Below are 19,236 nucleotides of genomic sequence, written 5' to 3'. Positions count from 1 at the left end.
TTAAGAAAGCGAAAGTTGGTAAGTTTTCTTTTTATGTGCAAACAGTATTTTAAACAATGAACACGATTTTTGAAATTATTGGGTCAAAATTACCTTAAAAAATTAATTTTATTGAATTCCAAAGAGAAAAATATTTTTGTGATTTTCTCGATTTTTTCAAAGGGGTAAAAAATCATAGAATGGCTACTCAAATTTCTGAATATCGATATATAAGTTTCGAAATATCGATATACTCATACTCACTTATAATAGACATATAATTTAAGTCGGCTCTAATCTCTTTTAATAAAGAGAATCAAATCTAGCCTCCAAAAAGAACGTATACTTCTTAAAAGTATACTTCATTAAACATTAAGAATCCACTATAAGTTAAAAGTTGCGGAATGTTTAAAAAAATCTCATAGTATATTGATATTTATGTAAATTATTTTATTTAAAAAAACATTGAAAAAATACTATTGAAAACGAAATATGTATGGTAAAAAATCAATCAATGTAAATGCGATGCTTTCAATTCGTTTTTTTTTATTGCTGCGTGAATATAATTTCAAAAATCCTTACCGTATTTTGAATGTGAAATGATTTTTCTTTCAACTTGAAGTTGGATTTTGTTTCTTACCTGCAAAAAAAAAACAGAATTCAAATTTATATCGATATTGTTTCAAATATTGGCAGGTTTGTCGCGGAGAAATAAAATAAATAAGTTACGTCATGATGATATAGTTTATATTCATACAAAAAGTGAAATTTACAAAATTTAAAAAACCCTCGACAAATGTTTCGTGTACTGAACCCTAAACTCGCACTTGAAACATATCTAAGAAGATTCTCCATCAAATTATAATATGAAAGTTTCAAGTCATTTTTAGGTGAATATAAATTTATCTTTTGGCGAAAAGTTTATTTTTAACTTTCTACTGCAGCAAAATAATTTTTTTTTTTTTAGTTTTACTTAATTATCCTCTAACAAATTCCTGTTCATGAGCCTACTCCTTGTAACTTTTAGTTTAAAGATAGTCAGAAACGTTCCAATTAATTGATTAAAGAGATGAAAAAATATATTTCACGTAACAGTATGAAAAGAAATTTATGCAATTTTTCTTCAATGATATATAGACAAACAAAAATATTAATTTATATTAAAATTAATTAAAAAAATCATTTGAAACAATCTACGTAATCAATTTAATTTACATTATTTATTAAGACCATATCCCGCCCAAAAATGTTTTTTAATAATAAAAAAAAAGGTACCTATATAGATTAATTGATTGATACAAATATATTGCTGACTCTGAAAATATCATACTAATATTTTGTTCATAAATTTATGATGTTTGATTTTCCCGTCAGATATATTTTATTTAGATCATTCATCGTCAAACAGATACGTAAATTTAATAGATATATAGTCTATCATAAATTGTTGCACTACTTCTGAAAATGTTCCGCTATAAATATTGTGTTGGTAGGAAACGAAAACGCCTATTGCCGGCAAAAATTGTTACTAGAAATTATTCTTCACGTGTTTTAATTTTACTTTCACCAAGGAGCTTGCACATTTCATATCTATGATGAAAGTCAGAATATTCCCAAAATTTTTTGACGTAATTGAGTCGTGCGTAAACTCACGATCACAAGTTAAGAAACCGAAATACAGTTTGTAGATTACAAGATAACCGATTTCGTTGGTAGTGTTTGGTATTAAATTAATTAAAAGGAACAAAATAATTGGTTGGAAATTTCGATGGAGTTCAAAAGTAGAAAATCTCTCAAGATAGTACAAACGTCCTACTATGTTATATTTTTCATTGCATTGCAGCAAAATGCAAACAAAAACAAAATTCTCATTTCAATTTTCGCAAGACTTGTACCAATACTCTCCAGATTATTATGAATGGCATTCTGGTATGTGATGCGCGTCCATTGAATTCAAGGGTTTATTATTATTCATTATTTTTGTTTGTGATAACGAATATAAATGCTGGTTTGAAATGGATTGATGGTTTATTTGATGGGTAGGTTGTTTGATTTACTCATACAATATTGTTAGCCTGGCTAGTTATATATAGTATCTACTTACTATACTTATACTACATAAACCAACCACCAGTCAGTTAGCCAGTTCGATTTAGTTTAAATATTTACAGTAGTCCATAAATTACTTACAATTGTAATGACCTTCAATGCCATTACGACTGTGTTTGACACGTGGAAATTGACTGGTCGTTTTGGTATCTATTTCGATTATATCAAATCGTTTTTATAGTTCAAAGAACTTGATATCGAAGATGCACTATTTTGATAACAATACGATGATTAAAGGTTTTTGTTTGTCCGTTTGTCCTTTGAATTTACTCTTTTTAAAGTTACGTTCAACTTGTGGCTTTTCTTCCGTTAATTATATTTAAGAAAAACAACATTTTTTCTTTGAAATTATTTAGTAATTGGATAACACTTTGAAATTGTTCCGGGATGGTTGAATACCTACGGAAAAGCATGCTTTTCAAATATTTGAAAAAATTTTAGGTATTTCATAATTAGTAGCATTATTTTCTTAACTTGACGTGTATGAAAGAAAACGACCCTGGATCTGAAAGTTAGATATCCTGACAAACGTCAAGGCATATTGACAAAAAAAAGTCGCTTTGTCGGGAGTTATGGCCGAAGTACCGTCTTTTCGACTAAAGGAAAAAAATATATAATGAATATAATAGAATTTCGACTAAAGAACTAAGAACTATAAATGTAATGGAATTTTTCAATTGAGGTTGGTCATTTATTTGATTTATCCGAAATTATGCGAACGTATTTGAGAGCGAACGGCAATACAATTGTATGATATAGTGTACATGATATAGTGGAATTCAATATAGAACGAAACGAAATAGAAATTTGATTGGTGGAGGTGGTGGGAAAATATGATAAGATATGGTTAGCCTTAGTGATGGTTTTCTCTCTTTAGTTGAAATATACTTTAATACTTTTCTTGAACTTTTTAGAAGCACTGCATGTGGCATGTTAATAGCTAGGTATAAAAACATAATTTCAATCAATATCCAATCATTGGAAATATTATCTGAGCACGCAATATTCTACAAATAATGTATATTTTAATAAAACACAGACATTTATTTAATATAATATACGAATATTAATAATACTGGTGTGTGTTTAACAGGTTGCATTTGTTACAATTGTACATAGAAAATAAATTGTATACAAAATTGATTAAAACGACATTAAAGAGATCGATAATTATGGCTGTTATAACCGATAGTCGTTATAATTGGAAGTATGCGCATATGCACACATGTTGATCGTTATTGCTGAATAATTCCAATAACAATTTCTCGATATAATTGATTTATAAGTAAAACTCAAGAAAAAGTCCATAAGATTCAAAATAGTATTGTGATGGCTGTTTTGCTTAGCTCAGAAGTGTCTACATGCATGTAACAAACGTAGATATATACATGTTTTGGTTGTTATAGCCAATTCGAATCATTGCCGCTATAGCCGACATGTAGTTAAATCTGATGTTATAGCCGATACAATCATTTATCTGTTTATATATCAATTCGGCCCGGATCTTTCCATTGCGTCGTTAAAAATAGTTCGTCATTATAACCGATTTTGATTTTCTGTCGTTCTGACTAATACAAATATTTTAAATGCAGTTCTGTGATTGGCTTCACTGTTAAGATATAATTGCTTAGTACTACATACACTGCTCCTACTAAGCTCCCTGCTAAAAGCATCCATTATTGTGTCTAATTGGGCGTCCCAAGGACTACACTTACACTGTTTTAGGTATATGCAGATCTAAAGAGTACAAATTGTATATGTATAAAAACATTTAAATTATATTTTTAGTGTAGACATATAAATGATATTTTTAGTGTAATGCAAAAATATTATTGATAAGAATAATCAAATTAGTAATATTCATTGAATTAACATCAAATATTATGTATTTAATGTTAAATTTTATCAGGATTGTCAAATTACTCAGCCCGTTTGTATATTTCCGCGTTTTTTTAGGATGGCTATGAGTCCTTTATAAGTCATTTTCTCCGAAGATATGTACACTTGTGCACTGTATCGCAGATCAGCAGGGAGGGATTGTGTTATACTATATATATTCACTTTTAAAGCCCTAAACACGATTTATGGGACCTTAGAAACGTCTGAATTGTACATACCACACCATACTGTATGTCCTAGAATTTCTGAGCTACTCTTTAGAAAAGTAAGTCAGTAACAAAAAATGTTTTATAATTTGTTAGGTGATTTCTTTATAAAAACATTGAGAAAAGATTTCGGAGTCCTCTCAAAGTGTAACACTTTTTGGAAAAATTCTTCAAAACTTAAACTGTTTTAGTAGTTTTTTCCTTTCAATTTCTGTGGAACCTATTCTTCTTGTTGAAAAAATTGTTCTTTCGAAAACTTGTTCGTGCTTATTAAGTAACAACTTTCTAATTTAAAACTTTCTTCAATCTACTTGTAACGAAATTGAGTATACCGTTTACTGATCTTCAAGGTCTAGGTCCAATCCAAGATGTCCTATGATATGAACTACTTTTACTTAAAACATTTTTATGTATCTGATTTACCTTAGAAGAAACATCTTTTTAAAGGATGGCTAAGAGTAATAAATTTAATGTTTTTATACCTCAAGTCTTAATTTAAAGCTCAGCTTGTTTTAGATTAAATTTTATCCTACAGCAATTTATCTTCTTTTTTCCCTTTTTTCGATTTAATGTATTAAATGTTATCATTTTTGAGGCTACTTAACTCATTGTTCAATAGAATTTAGTTTTTAAAGCTTTTGTTATAATTTTCTGTAATTTTGGTACTATTTTGAAGAACCATTGTACTTAATGTCTCGTGTAAATGAATATAAGAAACTTTCTCATCAAAAGTTTTCGGAAAGGAAAAGAAACTCAACTTAATCGAAAAATAACAGTGGCAGGAACTATTTATAACAAAAAAAATTACATACAAACACACTTTACTTTGATATCAAGATAGTTCACGCGTAGCAATCGAAACTCAGAATATAGTGCAGTATGTCGTACTCGTATGAATTTGTTGTAATTATTGAATGTGTATTTTTATCTCCTGAATACCGAGTTATTCTAGATAGAAGTTTGATCTAATTTTTGTCTAATACTTATCTAAATATATATTTGTTACGAGATGATATTAATATGATAATGATAGATGATAAACTCTCTTTTTCTAACCATTATGTTTGCGAGATGATTGTTGATAATGATTAGAAAAAGAGAGTTTATTGAAAAAAAATGTTTCATACATGTTTCTATATTCTTAAATTCTGCTATCGAAGTTTTAAATTTCAATATGCAATCAAGTTTTATGCCTATAACAAAAAGCATTTTGTCTCAATAAAAAGTTGGGCCGTTTGAGACAGATACCAATTTAAAATTTTATAGCGAGCTCAGGACGTAAAAAGTGAGGTCTATATCGTAATTGAACAACATAGGTCAGTTATGTGTGTGCGACTTCTTTACTTTCTTTACTTACATGATAAAAAAACAAACGATTTCGTATTCAACACTGTCCAAACATGATATTTCAACAATTTACTCAGTCCATTGTCTTTTTTCACTGGATTTTAAGATAATTTTTGTATAAACCAATTAAACGACAAATTATTCGGTCCGATACTACGGAAACGCTGTGAAAACAATAAATTTCTTGCAGAAATTTAAAAAAATAAATATATTTTTGAGTAAACTACCTTATTAATAGAAGTTCAATATAAATTTTATGATCGAATAATAGTTACAATGACTGTACAACATTAGTAAGTTTATAGGTTACCTTATGGCTAGAAAAATATACCTTATTGACAGAGCATGATGGTGCTTTAGGTGGCTACAGAGTACACATATACACACAACGGACATATATGACACAAAACTCATAAGGTCATGTGACATGGATGTCGTGTTTGTTGAGTTTAAATAACGGGAAGTTACAAACAAGGCAAGTGACTTATTATATTGGTATGGTGTTGAAAATCGATCGATAACCTTTTCTATTGAATGAAGGCTTTTATTATGATATTGTATACAAGGTGTTCCAAAAGTATGAATATAGCTGAATTACTCTTTAAGATAATAAAAATGTACGAGCACCAAGACAATTTTAAATAAAAAGCTTTTTTTATAAGAAGTTGGACAAAGTCTAAAACAATCCTGAAAATTTTATGGGGTTGATAAATAATTTCAACCCTAAAATTTGCTTGTTGCTCGTACCTTAATATAAAAACGGCGTCCATGCAGAGGACCAAAATTATTAGCATTTCTGTTATGAATTTCTGTCTCTAAATATATAAGAATGCGAACACAATTTTTAATCAATAAATTTCATATTTTTTTAGCTACGAAACCGATTGAACTTACAAACTTATTGGTTTCTATTTAAAAAATTCAATTTATCTTCTTTCACGTTAAAAAAGGCCTGCAAGATCAAATTGGGGGTCTCCATATGATGTCCCATAATATTCCTCTTATTCAAGTCAATTTTCCATATCCCGATACCTTAACGAATTTTTCAGTGTAAATAATTTTGGAACACCGCCTATATGTATGTGTGTATCAGACAAGTTAGAAGTAATGTTCCCGAAGTATTAATTTCAGTAGAGGAAACTACCTTTATCGTTTTTATTTAGAAAGTTTTTAGAAGTTTAAGTTCTTTAAGAATAAACTGTAACATTTACCGTGTTTACCACATTAAGTTTCTTACATTTATTAAACCTTGAAGAAAAATTGAATAAGTTAATTTTTTGACCTATAGACAACCTTACTTTAAATTGACTGATATTGTCGATTCTTCAAATTAATAAATTTCATATTTTTATTGAACTAGAATCAATTTTTAAATTAATGAATATGAAATAATCTATACTGGCCGCTTAAATCAAAAAAAACCTTTACCCAACTTTCACAAGTCGAAGTTTTTTTGCTCCTGGCAGAAAAATAAAGATTGGTTTAGGTTTTGTTTAAAATATACATTATTTTCCAAACGTATTTATTTAAATATTAACGAAACCTGACGTTGGTCGACAACCTTGTCATATCATATTCCACCCTACATAATATAAACGTATTTATTACACAAACGAGGACTCCCCATGGAAGACTTCCCGTCAACTGATGAAGGCTGAATATTTCTATCTATAAGGTAATACACATTTCTTTTTTTTTACAATCACTTAAAAAAATGTGAATTCTAAAAAGAAAAAGGTGACATTATGGTTGAATAATAATAATGAAGATGATACTTTCTATGTAGACAATGTAGACATGAACGTAGGGTAGACACCAACACGCTCACTAGGTATGAATGTAAAATATTAACTTTCTTATTTGTAATCAGATTAAGTTTTGCATTCATATGAGTTGGTACTATTATGATTACTAGCAGAAGCATTTTGGTTGTATGTTCTAAAATTGTACATAGAAAAAAATTATTATACTACATATACTTAGTTTCAGAGGCGTGCGCAGAGTTTTCCAAACAATCAATATTCAACTTGACTCAGTATAAAAAACAATAAGACAAAATAGTAATAGTGCGTAGATCACTAATCGTTATAAATTATGAAGATCAACTCACAACTGCTCAATCAAATACTTTCTATGCGTTCTTATGTATGGCATTTTATTGTATTTATACGAACGCACACAGTACACGTATGATTATGAGTGCACACAAACATACAGATATTAAGACAAGAATAGTTCGTGCCTTTTCCTGGAGGCACTCAACAGCGCTAGTGTAGCCCAATACGAAGTTTCTTAAAATTCAATGTATGCCGATTAGAATTATAGATGATAATCGTTAAAATGTTTTGTTTATTGATAGTACTCGTAGGCAAATAATATTAGATATCAGAACAAAATTATACATATTTGTCTGCATTGTGTAGCGTAGGCAGTGTCTTTCTGTCTATACGTAATGCACGCCACTGCTTAGGGCATGAAGGCATCCTCCATAATTCCTGCAGAGTACTCATTCATCAACAAAAGATCACTATTTTATTTGACCGTATGAATGGCACATTAGGATCATTTACTTACTTTTCCCTTAAAGGTGATCGAAAAATGTCCACAACAACTAGTTCTGAAGCATATATGCAGTGTTAAGAAATGCACACTGTATATGTATAAAGTAAGTAAATTTATATGGTTTGAAGATAGTTTCACAGATTAAGGTATCAAGTCTTAGTGTTTTCAGACATTAAATGTAAATACACAGTTTTGGAAAATACTCTTGGAGTCTGTGTGCCAATACAGAACTTTGCGCAAAGTAATTTTATTGTTTTTGGTAACTTGACTGAGCTTAGAAAATTAAATAATAAATAAGGATGATTTATGGTTAAGTTCCGAAATTTACAACACCTGCTATTACGTTGCAATTTCATTAATGTGATGCATGAGCTTTCAAATGAAAATTTTGGATTTCTTGCAAAACAATTTTTCACATCCTGTCTTCAAAGACCGTAGAAAATGATAAGACAATTTTTTTCAACAATTTCAATTACAATTATAGTTACAATTTAGCCTTGGAATTGAAAAACTAAAAGCCACAGAAATTTAGATTATCACGATAAGACTATTAGTCTCGTAGAAACAGATGTTGGAAGCAAAAATTTGAATTTATTTAAAAAGAGCGAATTTGAGTGATGCCAAATCTATTAACGTTAAGTTTTGAGCACTAAAATAGTTTTTTATTGATTGAATCATTGAGATAGTTGACTGAAAAGTTAGTACTTCTTATAAATGCATTAAACAAACGTGTTAACTTCAATAAATGTGTATTGGTAGAAATTATTTTCGGTTTGGAGTACCGTGAGCGGTACAGGACCTAAATCCACCTCTGGTATTCAATTTTCTTCATTAAAATCGACTCACCAATTGAATAAAATATATTAAAAAGAATAAAAAACTTCACATTCAAATTAAAAATTTTTCCAAACTAATAAAGTTTAATAGCTGCAACACTAATAATATAGAGATTATAAAAACCGTATACGTAAGTAAACTGTATCCAATTTATGGTATAACACACAACCGGTCTTTTTTTATTATTATTTCTTTTTTCATTGAAATAGTTTTTAATCTCAAAGTAATAATATTTTTACTTTCATACAGACAAGAATAAAATGGGTATATATTTTCCCTAACCTATTGTTTATCTTTATTATAAAAGAGAGCGAGGTAACGCAAAAAAAAAAAATAAAAGAATAGTTTCGATGTGTCGCATGAATAATGCAAATGTGATATTGCAATTGGTGTAATGCTTTTAAATTTTTATTAGAAAGTTGTTGTTTTAATTTAAAAATTTGAAATAAAGATGTTATCCCACAAATATAACCCCGCGTATTATTCTTAACAAGGAAATTTAGAAACAGATGTAGATACACGTATGAACAGCAGGTCGAAACTATTCCAAATTTATCTAGGGAAGCTCAAAAGGGATATTTGAAAACTCAACAACGAATTGTGTCTAATGTGTACCCTCGTGAGTAAACAATGATGTTTACAAAAAAAATGTTTCAACAAAAGTTGTTTTTTTCTTGATGAGGAATATTTTTTATGTTTAAACTTTTGTTCTATCTCTAACGGTTTACAAGTCAAGACCCAATTGGCTTATATTGCTCATTTTCAAACTCGACCTACGCTCTGACTGCGCTGTAAAAATTTCAGCTTGATATCTTTTTTTGTTTTTGAGTTATCGTCTTCGCAGATGAACGGACGGACAACCGAAAATGGATTAATTAGATGATTCTATGAACACCAATACCAAAATTTTGCTTGTAGCATTAATATTTTTAAGCGTTACAAACTTGGACCTAAACTTAATATAAAATATATATTTCATATGTACATGGTATAAAAAACAAGCCTTTTATTTAGAAATGTCCTGGAACTGCTACATCCTTAGTTAGAAAGTTATCAATGTGATCTTTAAAGGTTTATATTCACTACGGTTTGTTTGTTTTTCATATATGCAGCATATAATAATGCTGCAATGTAATATACACAATTGTAAGACCAAAGAGTCCAAAAAATATTATTATTATTATCTTTTTTTATCTCAATGCGACTAGATTATTCCTTACTATTACACACCCTTCCCCGCAATGTAACTCTATCAACGACCGATGCACTATCTTTAGGTTATATAGTAGAAAAAAATTTATCTTGTGGTTAATATTTCCACAAATCAACTTTGAGTATAGAAGAGCGATAATCCTGCGCTGCAAAATTCTAATACCAACAAGTGAAATTTACAAAATTTAAAAACCCCGAGAAATTTTTCGGATACGGAATCCTTAACTCGCACTTGAAACGCACATAAGAACACTCTCTATTAAATTACCTTTTTCCTTAAAGCATTTGGAAGATCGTTTCAAATTTTTAGTTTTTTTCGTGTACAGAACCTTAAACACACTCGCATAGCTAAGAACACATTAAGAAAAAATTCTAGCTTCGTTTACATGTGTATTCACGACTTTCAAAACTTTTACTGGAAGGGAAAGAGATCAGGATGTTGAGAAAAATAATAAAAGATTAAAAAAACTTGTAATAAGTCGGCCTAGGCAGAAAAATTATCTAAACAACTTTCCTCTATATAAATTGAATTTTGAATGATGGCTTTTAGTATTTATATCTTAAAGAATATTTTAAATTTAAGCCCATAGGCCAAGTCTTTTGTCGAATCTGTATTCTACTTATTGATTATTATGATGAAATGTACTGTTCTTTCAATATGTAGCACAAATACTGTACTATATAATATATCACATGTAGGGTGAGATGTGATACCTGGAGTCAAATGTACCTTGAATTGTTCTGTGTTTCTGGGTAGATATTGGGAATTTATGAACAAAAATTTTATAAAAATGTATGTAGGCTGAAAACCAGTTGCCCGTGTTGTTTTAAATATAGAATAAATTAAGACTTTTTATTTTTTTTTATGTATTACTTATTATCAATTGCGAAAATAGTAAACCAACTTAGAATTCATTAATTACGTAAGCATAATTTTGACGATTTATTTAAAAAAATAATTTTATCGGAAAAAAACGTGGGGTACTAAATTTCAAATATGTAAATATTTTATAGACAGATATTGGCAAAATAAAAGTCATTATAAAATATCTTAAAAATCACCCATCGCCTTTAAACGATAACATAAATTTTTGAAATTTAAAGAAATTGTTTTCTACCTTTTAGTTGAGCTAGTTACGAAAGCGTGTTTTTAAGTTTTTTTAAACTATTATTTATTTTGTGTTTTTTAGTTTTTAAGACTATTTATTATTGTTTATTTATCACAAATGCAAATAAATATGGTGGGAGCGCAAATAAATGTATATATTTTCCGATATGGAAATCGTTAATCCTGAAAGGTCTGATCAGAATAATCAAATAATCTTACAAAATTATTTTATTGACATCGTTGCTTGATAAGTATGCCAAATTTCGAGTAAATCCGACGTTTTGAAGGGTATCAATATAATGTTCAAAGTTTCCGTTACATACTAACATACTTATGAGGCTAAAAAAAGTTCGATTCTTGGTACTACTCCTCCTACTTCCATATTATTTAATATATAATACAAAGTACAAAGTATGGAAAACTAATTTTAAATAATTGAAAATCAATGTATTAAACTTTTTTCATCATCAAACGAACGAAGTTTTTTGGTGTTCCTTGTTTTTTATAATTTTCATTTCTTTTTAGAAAGAAAGTTATTTCTTTCATTTCTATTATACACAATATCTTGTTTATCCAATTTCACTTTAAAACACTCACGTGTGTGAGATTTTGAATGCTATTGAGTTTACGGAAGAAAAGTTTCAATAAAAAGTTGTTATAATAGAAATCATTTGTTGTGATATGAAAAGACAGGATTCATTACAAGGGCATAATGAGCGTTTAGAATACAATATACCTTTAAGCCTTCAACGTACTAAACAAAGCTCTTGGCAGCAGGAAGAAAAAAAATTCAGACGACCTAGTCTTGAGGATGAAATAACTCCGTTTCTTAAAAATCTCCGTGGCTCAAAAAATCTATTTTTTTTTTACTCGATGTAAACTTTAATGGCTAATTTCTTTTTCTGGCTTGATAGTTTACCTAAATTTAGCCAAAAACCATGACAAATTTGTTTACAAGCAGAAACTGCATAAGTGTCTTGCTAGCTTCAAATACTTGACCCTTATCTATTAGCCTTTTTCCTCTGAAGATTTAAAAAAAGATCCTCTAGATGGCAGGATATACTTGTACCCCCCCCCTAGTGTTGCCATCTAGCGGATCTTTTTTTAATCTTCTGAGTAAAAAGGCTAATTAAAGCATTAAATTTTTTTAATTATTCTAATAAAATTTTTTAACTAACTACATAAGACAAATTATAAACATTATCATATCATCATTAAATCCGGACATACAACAATTAATAATTCCAGGCCTTTTTCCTCTGAAGATTAAAAAAAGATCCACTAGATGGCAACACTAGGGGGAGGGTACAAATATCTTCAGAGGAAAAAGGCTAATTGGGTATTAAAATGTAAAAAAAAATTTATTGTGATTCTAGACGTATCTGGACTAAGTGAAATCTTGCTTATCTTGCTCAAATAAATAATTCAAAGAGCTAAAACCAGATAAAATTTTCATTTTTTTGTACGATTACTTTTTGAATTGCCGAATTGAATCGATATGATAAAAGAAATGTAAACATGACTTTCACCTATGAAATAAATATTACCTTTCTAGTAATCTTTAATAACTTGATTGATGGCATTTTCAAATAAAGATAATAGTTTTTGTACAGCTATGATGGTATGTTTATCTTTCAATAAAATAATATACTCAATATTTATATAGACAACAAGTCATGTCTACCATATTGAACGATATTAATCTCAAATCTTATCATCACTCAAAGAAAATTTATCATTTTATTAACATCATGTTCTTTTGACATTTTGCTCTTACAATAAAAATTTATTTGAGCATACTTCATGACTACACTACTTTGCTTAAGAAAACTTTACTTCAGTACTTTGTTCGCGAGGTCGAGTGGATTACCCAGTGGTCAAATAACTTCAGTTATTCCGCAGATCACACTCACAAATTCCAATTTAAATTTTTAATGACAAATTTCTTGGAATTTTGAGCTAAAAAAATCTCGACAAAAATTCTTAGAAAGACACACTCCTCTTCAAAAAACGAATGAATAAATAGCCTTAAATATGCTTAGAAAAGAATAAAAACTGTCCATGTTAAAATTGATTCGTTTTGTGGAAATTCCAGCAAAATCTAACTAGCCATTTTCGAGGTTACCATTGAAACCGCCCAGGAAAAACTATAACTAACTTGACTATTCCTTAATTGATAGCAATTATCAAGCTTATGTTTTTCAATAACTTGCCTATTATAGAACAAAAATCTAATAAACGTTAAATCATTTCAAACATTTATTTAACCAATGTTACAGTTTTGAGAAAAGCTAAACTTAATAATGCCACTTAAATTGGGACAAAAGTAATTCATTATTTCCTCTTGTAAAAAGTGGTACCACGAAATTTAAAAATACTAACAAAAATTTCTCAAACAAAAACTTTACCAATGAAAAGATGCATCCCGTTTTTCAAAAGGTTTCCACTATTTCGAGAAGATACATGTAATACTGGTTCGTTCAGTTCAAGTGGGGCTGATACTTTGAACTTTAATGTTCAGATCGTAGCCCCTCGTTAAAGAGAAATATACGTATCTCAGTATTGTCGTGAAAATGCGAGCGAATAGAGAGATTTGATATTTAAATTATGGTAGTAGCATTACGTCTTTGTAGAATCTTTTTCTTTTAATAGTGCGCATTGAAAAATATTGGACAGCGACCCCTAAATACTTCTTAAAAATTAAAAATCTAATCCCATAAACTTTTTACATTATTCGCTTCACATTAATATTAAAAGAATGTAATATTCACACATGATAGACGGATAGAATGCATTCATAGAATGTCCTTAATTAAAATCATTCCTGCGTATATTACAGTGATATAAGAAACACTTGATATAATAATATTAAACAATTTTATCCAACAAAAAAATTTATTTTATAAAGACATTCCTTTTTAGATTATTGAAAAATGTATAATTAAATGAGGGTTGAAAAACTGTAAAAAAAGGTTGTATATTGTCAACTATAACACAGCTTTATAATTGCAACTTTAATATTGTCTTAGGGTACAAATATTGAGAACACTTGTACAGTTAATGACGTGCTTTTCGCAAAAACCTCGGAAAAATATCAGAACCGACATTTAAATATACCTTTTTCTGGGTTATTATTTTATTATTTCCTTTAAAGGTAATAGAATAATTCAGAAATCAAAAATTAAGTGCCTTAATTTTATTTAATTCCAATTAATTTCTGTCATTCGGAAATTTTTGATTGTTAAGATTAAAGATTTATTTATCAAAGCTCAAAATTCGGAAAATTGGTATCATTATTTCTATTAACGCATCGTAGATTTTACGGCTAAATAAATCATATTTTATGTAATTTTGGAGTCAAACTTACGTTAGAAGATAATATTTGTATTTTCATTTAGTATTAGACAAATTTAAATCTAATAGTTCAGTTGGTTAAGGCGTAACCCATTCCATTCGCGGAATGCCTAGGGTAGTGAGTTCAATTCCCGTCATAACAAAAATTAATTTAATTCATAGTTGTGATAAGCTGGTGTAGTGCACGGTATATGCATGAAGAAGGTGTACTCAGCCTCTGAAAATAATTTAGGAGGTGGCAAATGAAATTATCAGCCGAAAATGTGGTAAAACACATACCTGATATCACTATAGCCTACGTGTGTCCTTCGTGGAGAGCCAATATAGCCTAACCTAACCTAACCTAGACAAATTTAAATACAATAATTTAACTTTTATTCGAAATACAATGTAAATGAAACTTAACAAATATTTTTATAGCCTCGGTACATCTCGTGAAATTCTTACTCACCTGGACAAAAAGATAAGAAGGAAAATAAGGAAAGACCCTATTAACAACTACAACACCGTAGTACTTTCGACATCTTAATTTTTAAACAGTCGAAGTTCACTTTTGTAGTTCTGGCGAAGAAAATTACTCACTAAAATATTGTTATTTTTTGTGTTATATAAAGAGAGGTAAAAAATTATAATAATCTCACAAATTCACAGATTTTTTTAAATTTTAAACCTCCTCAAAGTGGTTAAATTTTGCCTCTCTTTGTAAGTATTATAAATGATACAGGATAAAATAAAAAATTTAAGTATAATATTATCAGAGAGGGTTTACTACGATCATCTTGCTTACTCAAAAGATTTGACGGTTATTTCTCTAATACATTTATTTAAGAATCTTTATCTACTCAAAACTTAGATTCAGAACATTTTTCTTGATTTATGCTTATTATATAAAGTGATGAATTTATTATATAAATAAAAATTAAAATGATAATATAATTCACTAAAAATACATACAGAAACAACATCTTGGATCAAAAGTTAGAAAACAAATAGCAATGTTTTTCAGTCAGAAAGTTAAGAAAACTATAATCCAAAAGTGAGAATACAAGAAAATATTTTCACCAGATTGTTTGTTGTGTATGTTTTTAATATATAATACATACACACGAAAGGAAAACATAAAATTTTGTATTTCCTCTTGATATGGTGGTATAAGTTATAACAAACACTTCTCAAACTCACCTGTTTATATTTTATTTTGAAGTTATTTTATAAAAAGTTGTTATGTTGTTCAACAACGAAAACTTTGCAATATTTTCATATATCAAATGTTTAGAAAATTCAGAATTTTTCATTTTTGAGTAAATATATTGTTTTCGTTGAATAATACTAGCACAAGCGAAAGTAGTAATTAATTTCAGTGTTACATATATATCATCCATATGTCAAGACTTTGTTACTGCGTTTCCGGTTAACACTTCATGCATCCATACACAGTCACGGACATGGATAAAAAATATACTGCATTACTAAATTAAATTGCGTAAAATATCTCTTAGTTGCTCTTTATATTAGTAAATATAAATAGTCGATATTATATACCATAAATACGGTAAACCATAATATACAATACATACGCTACAAGAAACACAGCGTGTGCAATAATGACATTTCTAACCGAAATATTCGATGACATAAATATCTAACTTTTAAAATGTCAATAAAATCGAGGGTATTATCGCCATCAAACTCTTCATTTCATATTGTCATAAAAAAAGACGACCTTTCTACAAGTTATTGCGAGCGTGTCATTGAGAGTTGAATCTATCCAGCAAGAAATAAAATGCAAGGTACCCAGCAGAATCACTGTCGTGAATTCGGCAGATATTTGAATCTTGGAAAACTATATTCTTTTGTTAGTTGCACTTGTTCAATGACATCCCTTTATATTATAAATGTGAAAGTAAAATTGCCTGTGTGTTTGCTACGGTTTCACGCAAAAACTACCGAATGGATTTGAATGAAAATTTACAACAATATACCTCTTACATCAGAAAGACACATTGAGCACAAAAATTAAATTTGTCGTTGACATTTCACTGCTCCACCTATTAACATCATTTTAAAACTGAATTAACGATTTCTTAAAAAACAGTGAACAAGATACAATTACGGCCATCTGTCCTGTTATTCTTAATGAATTATGACTATTTAACATTTAAAAAAGAAATTGAAAACTGTACATATATTGTACCTGTCTAAAACAATCCCTATCCCTATTTCCATTGTTATGGAAGTGGATGAGCGAGGGCAAGAGAGGTGAATGTTATAACGTGGTGTTCTTTTCTTTTAAGTCTAGCCAAGCGGGTGGATATCAAGCTAGTAATATGTAAAGCTTCCGTTGTAAGAAGAAATTCAGACAATCAACATACAGATCCAAAAAATAAAACAATTTTTTTTCTGCCAATCTCTCAGATTAATTTTTGTGTCATCTTCAGCAAACAAAGGCTCTGGTAAATAAGTCAATTTACATGAATTCCGCTCTTGCGCCCGCTTAATAGGATCTGAATACTTAAGTTTAGGTGTGGGGAGTACCTATTAGGGACATATAGAGTATTATCTACAATCGTCATCGGCGAAGGAAGTTTTAACTAGAATTTCCGTCCACTCTCTTTTTATCCAAGCGATTGCGTTATAAACATGTTCAACTTTCTCGAATTAGGTTGATACGTACAGTTTGTGTTTTTGTCATCGACATAAATTTAAACGTTTAAGATCATAAATTGAACCCAACATATTTACAAGTGTATCTGGCTAAATAACTGTTTCAAATAATACCAAACTATTCTTTTACATGTACTGGCTATTTAGCAGAAAATGGTCTCAATAGGGAGAGATACAATTTATTTTAACGAGTTTCTTTCTTCTTTTTTTTTGTATTGTTAGTGATTTTTTTAAGATTTTTCATTACCTTTGCTGTCATAAGTATCTAATTTCGTAGTTTCTTCCAACATAGAAAAAAATAAATAAACTAATAGTTTTACGGTACAATAAAATGAAAATAATAACAATAAAAAGTTTCTACTAAGTGGCATTATAATAAAGCGAATTGTAAATAATTTTTACTTTATACTATCAGCTTTTTCCATTTCTTTCTTTCTTTTATCAACAACAAAAATTGTGCTATCTCAGACGGACATCTTATATGAAAATGGTACTTATTAGTTTTAGTTCGAAGGTGAATTATTACTTATTTTAGGTGCTCAGACTATGGCCCAGTTAAATTTAAAGAAATATTAGCAAAATGTCTCTCTCAACTAAACGTTTATTTTCTCTGATAAGACTTCCACAAAAGTAGAACCAAACTAGGATGGAGACATTTATTTGAGTGTTCTGAACATATTCTAAAAAGTAACCTTAAAGTGAATCATTAATTTTTCTTTCTTAAAGAATGAAAAAGGAGCAAAATCAAAATGTTGTCTCGAAGAATATCGCTAAAAATGTCTGCAGGCATATAACATAGGATCTGCCCTTACGGACAATATTTTTTTACAAAGTACTCCCAAAATTTTCTAGTTTGTAAAAGATTGCGTTGAACTATGGCACACAAAAACCTCATTTGTAAGTAATGCTTTTAATTTGTGGATAATAAAATAGATGTTCCATTGATTTTTCTGGTCCTCACGGTTATCTCTGTGTTAGTTAAAGCATCTATATGATCTCATTCAATCATACACCGTTTCTGAGATCTGTTTACCCTTGGTACTTCTGTTCAATTCAGCGATTACACAGTCTCGCTTGGTTCATTATAATTTCATTAACATTTGTCTGTCGTTCTTATTTTCTTGAAATGTTCTTGAAACTACACAAATAGATATGACTAGCCCGACCAGTGCGCCATCTCTCCGTACAGTACCCGTTGCTACAAACAGGGTAGAGAAATAACATATAAGTGATACAAAATATCAAAATAAATTCACTATTTTTTTTATTTATAGGCAATACAACAGATTTGAGATACAAATTACATAAAGAACTTAAAAGCTTAATATCATTTATCTAGCCCATTTTTTTCCTAGGCGGGGCATTAAATCGTGAGTCTATTTTTCGCACAATAAGCACGATAAGCTTTAAAGACATGGAATTTGAATAAACAATGAGAAAAATTTCGCGATGTAACAGAAAAACAGGCTTAATAAATAACATATAAGATGCGTTTGCTTTTGACAAGTGCTATTCGAGAAAGTGAAGAAATAAACATTTTAGAATCGTTTCCGGCGCTCTCTTTGAAAACAACTCTTAAGACAATCTTTACCGGAAGGTGCTTTATTGTATAAATTTTGTTTTTGAAAATTGTTATGGTCACAGTATATTTTTTCCACAGTTATTATATAATGGGTAAGAAAAATGGGATACTGTTTTTTAATTTTTTTTATAACTTTCTAAATCATTTAATTTGTTAAAACTGTCAAAAAAAAGTATATTAGCTTTTAAAAACATTTTGTAAATGAGAAATTTATAAATTGCAATACAAACACGTAATTTTTCTTTGTTTTGGTATTTCGTTTTTGTGTGAGACGTAAAATATGTTAGAAATCGTATATTATGTCAAACTGTATAACACAAAGTTAACTTTTACCAACAACAATTATTGTTTTCATAGTAGAGAATTTGAACTAACGG

The sequence above is a fragment of the Chrysoperla carnea genome, chromosome 5 (assembly GCF_905475395.1).
Source record: "Chrysoperla carnea chromosome 5, inChrCarn1.1, whole genome shotgun sequence".
In the NCBI taxonomy this organism is placed as follows: Eukaryota; Metazoa; Arthropoda; class Insecta; order Neuroptera; family Chrysopidae; genus Chrysoperla; species Chrysoperla carnea.
This window is presented reverse-complemented; position numbering follows the sequence as displayed.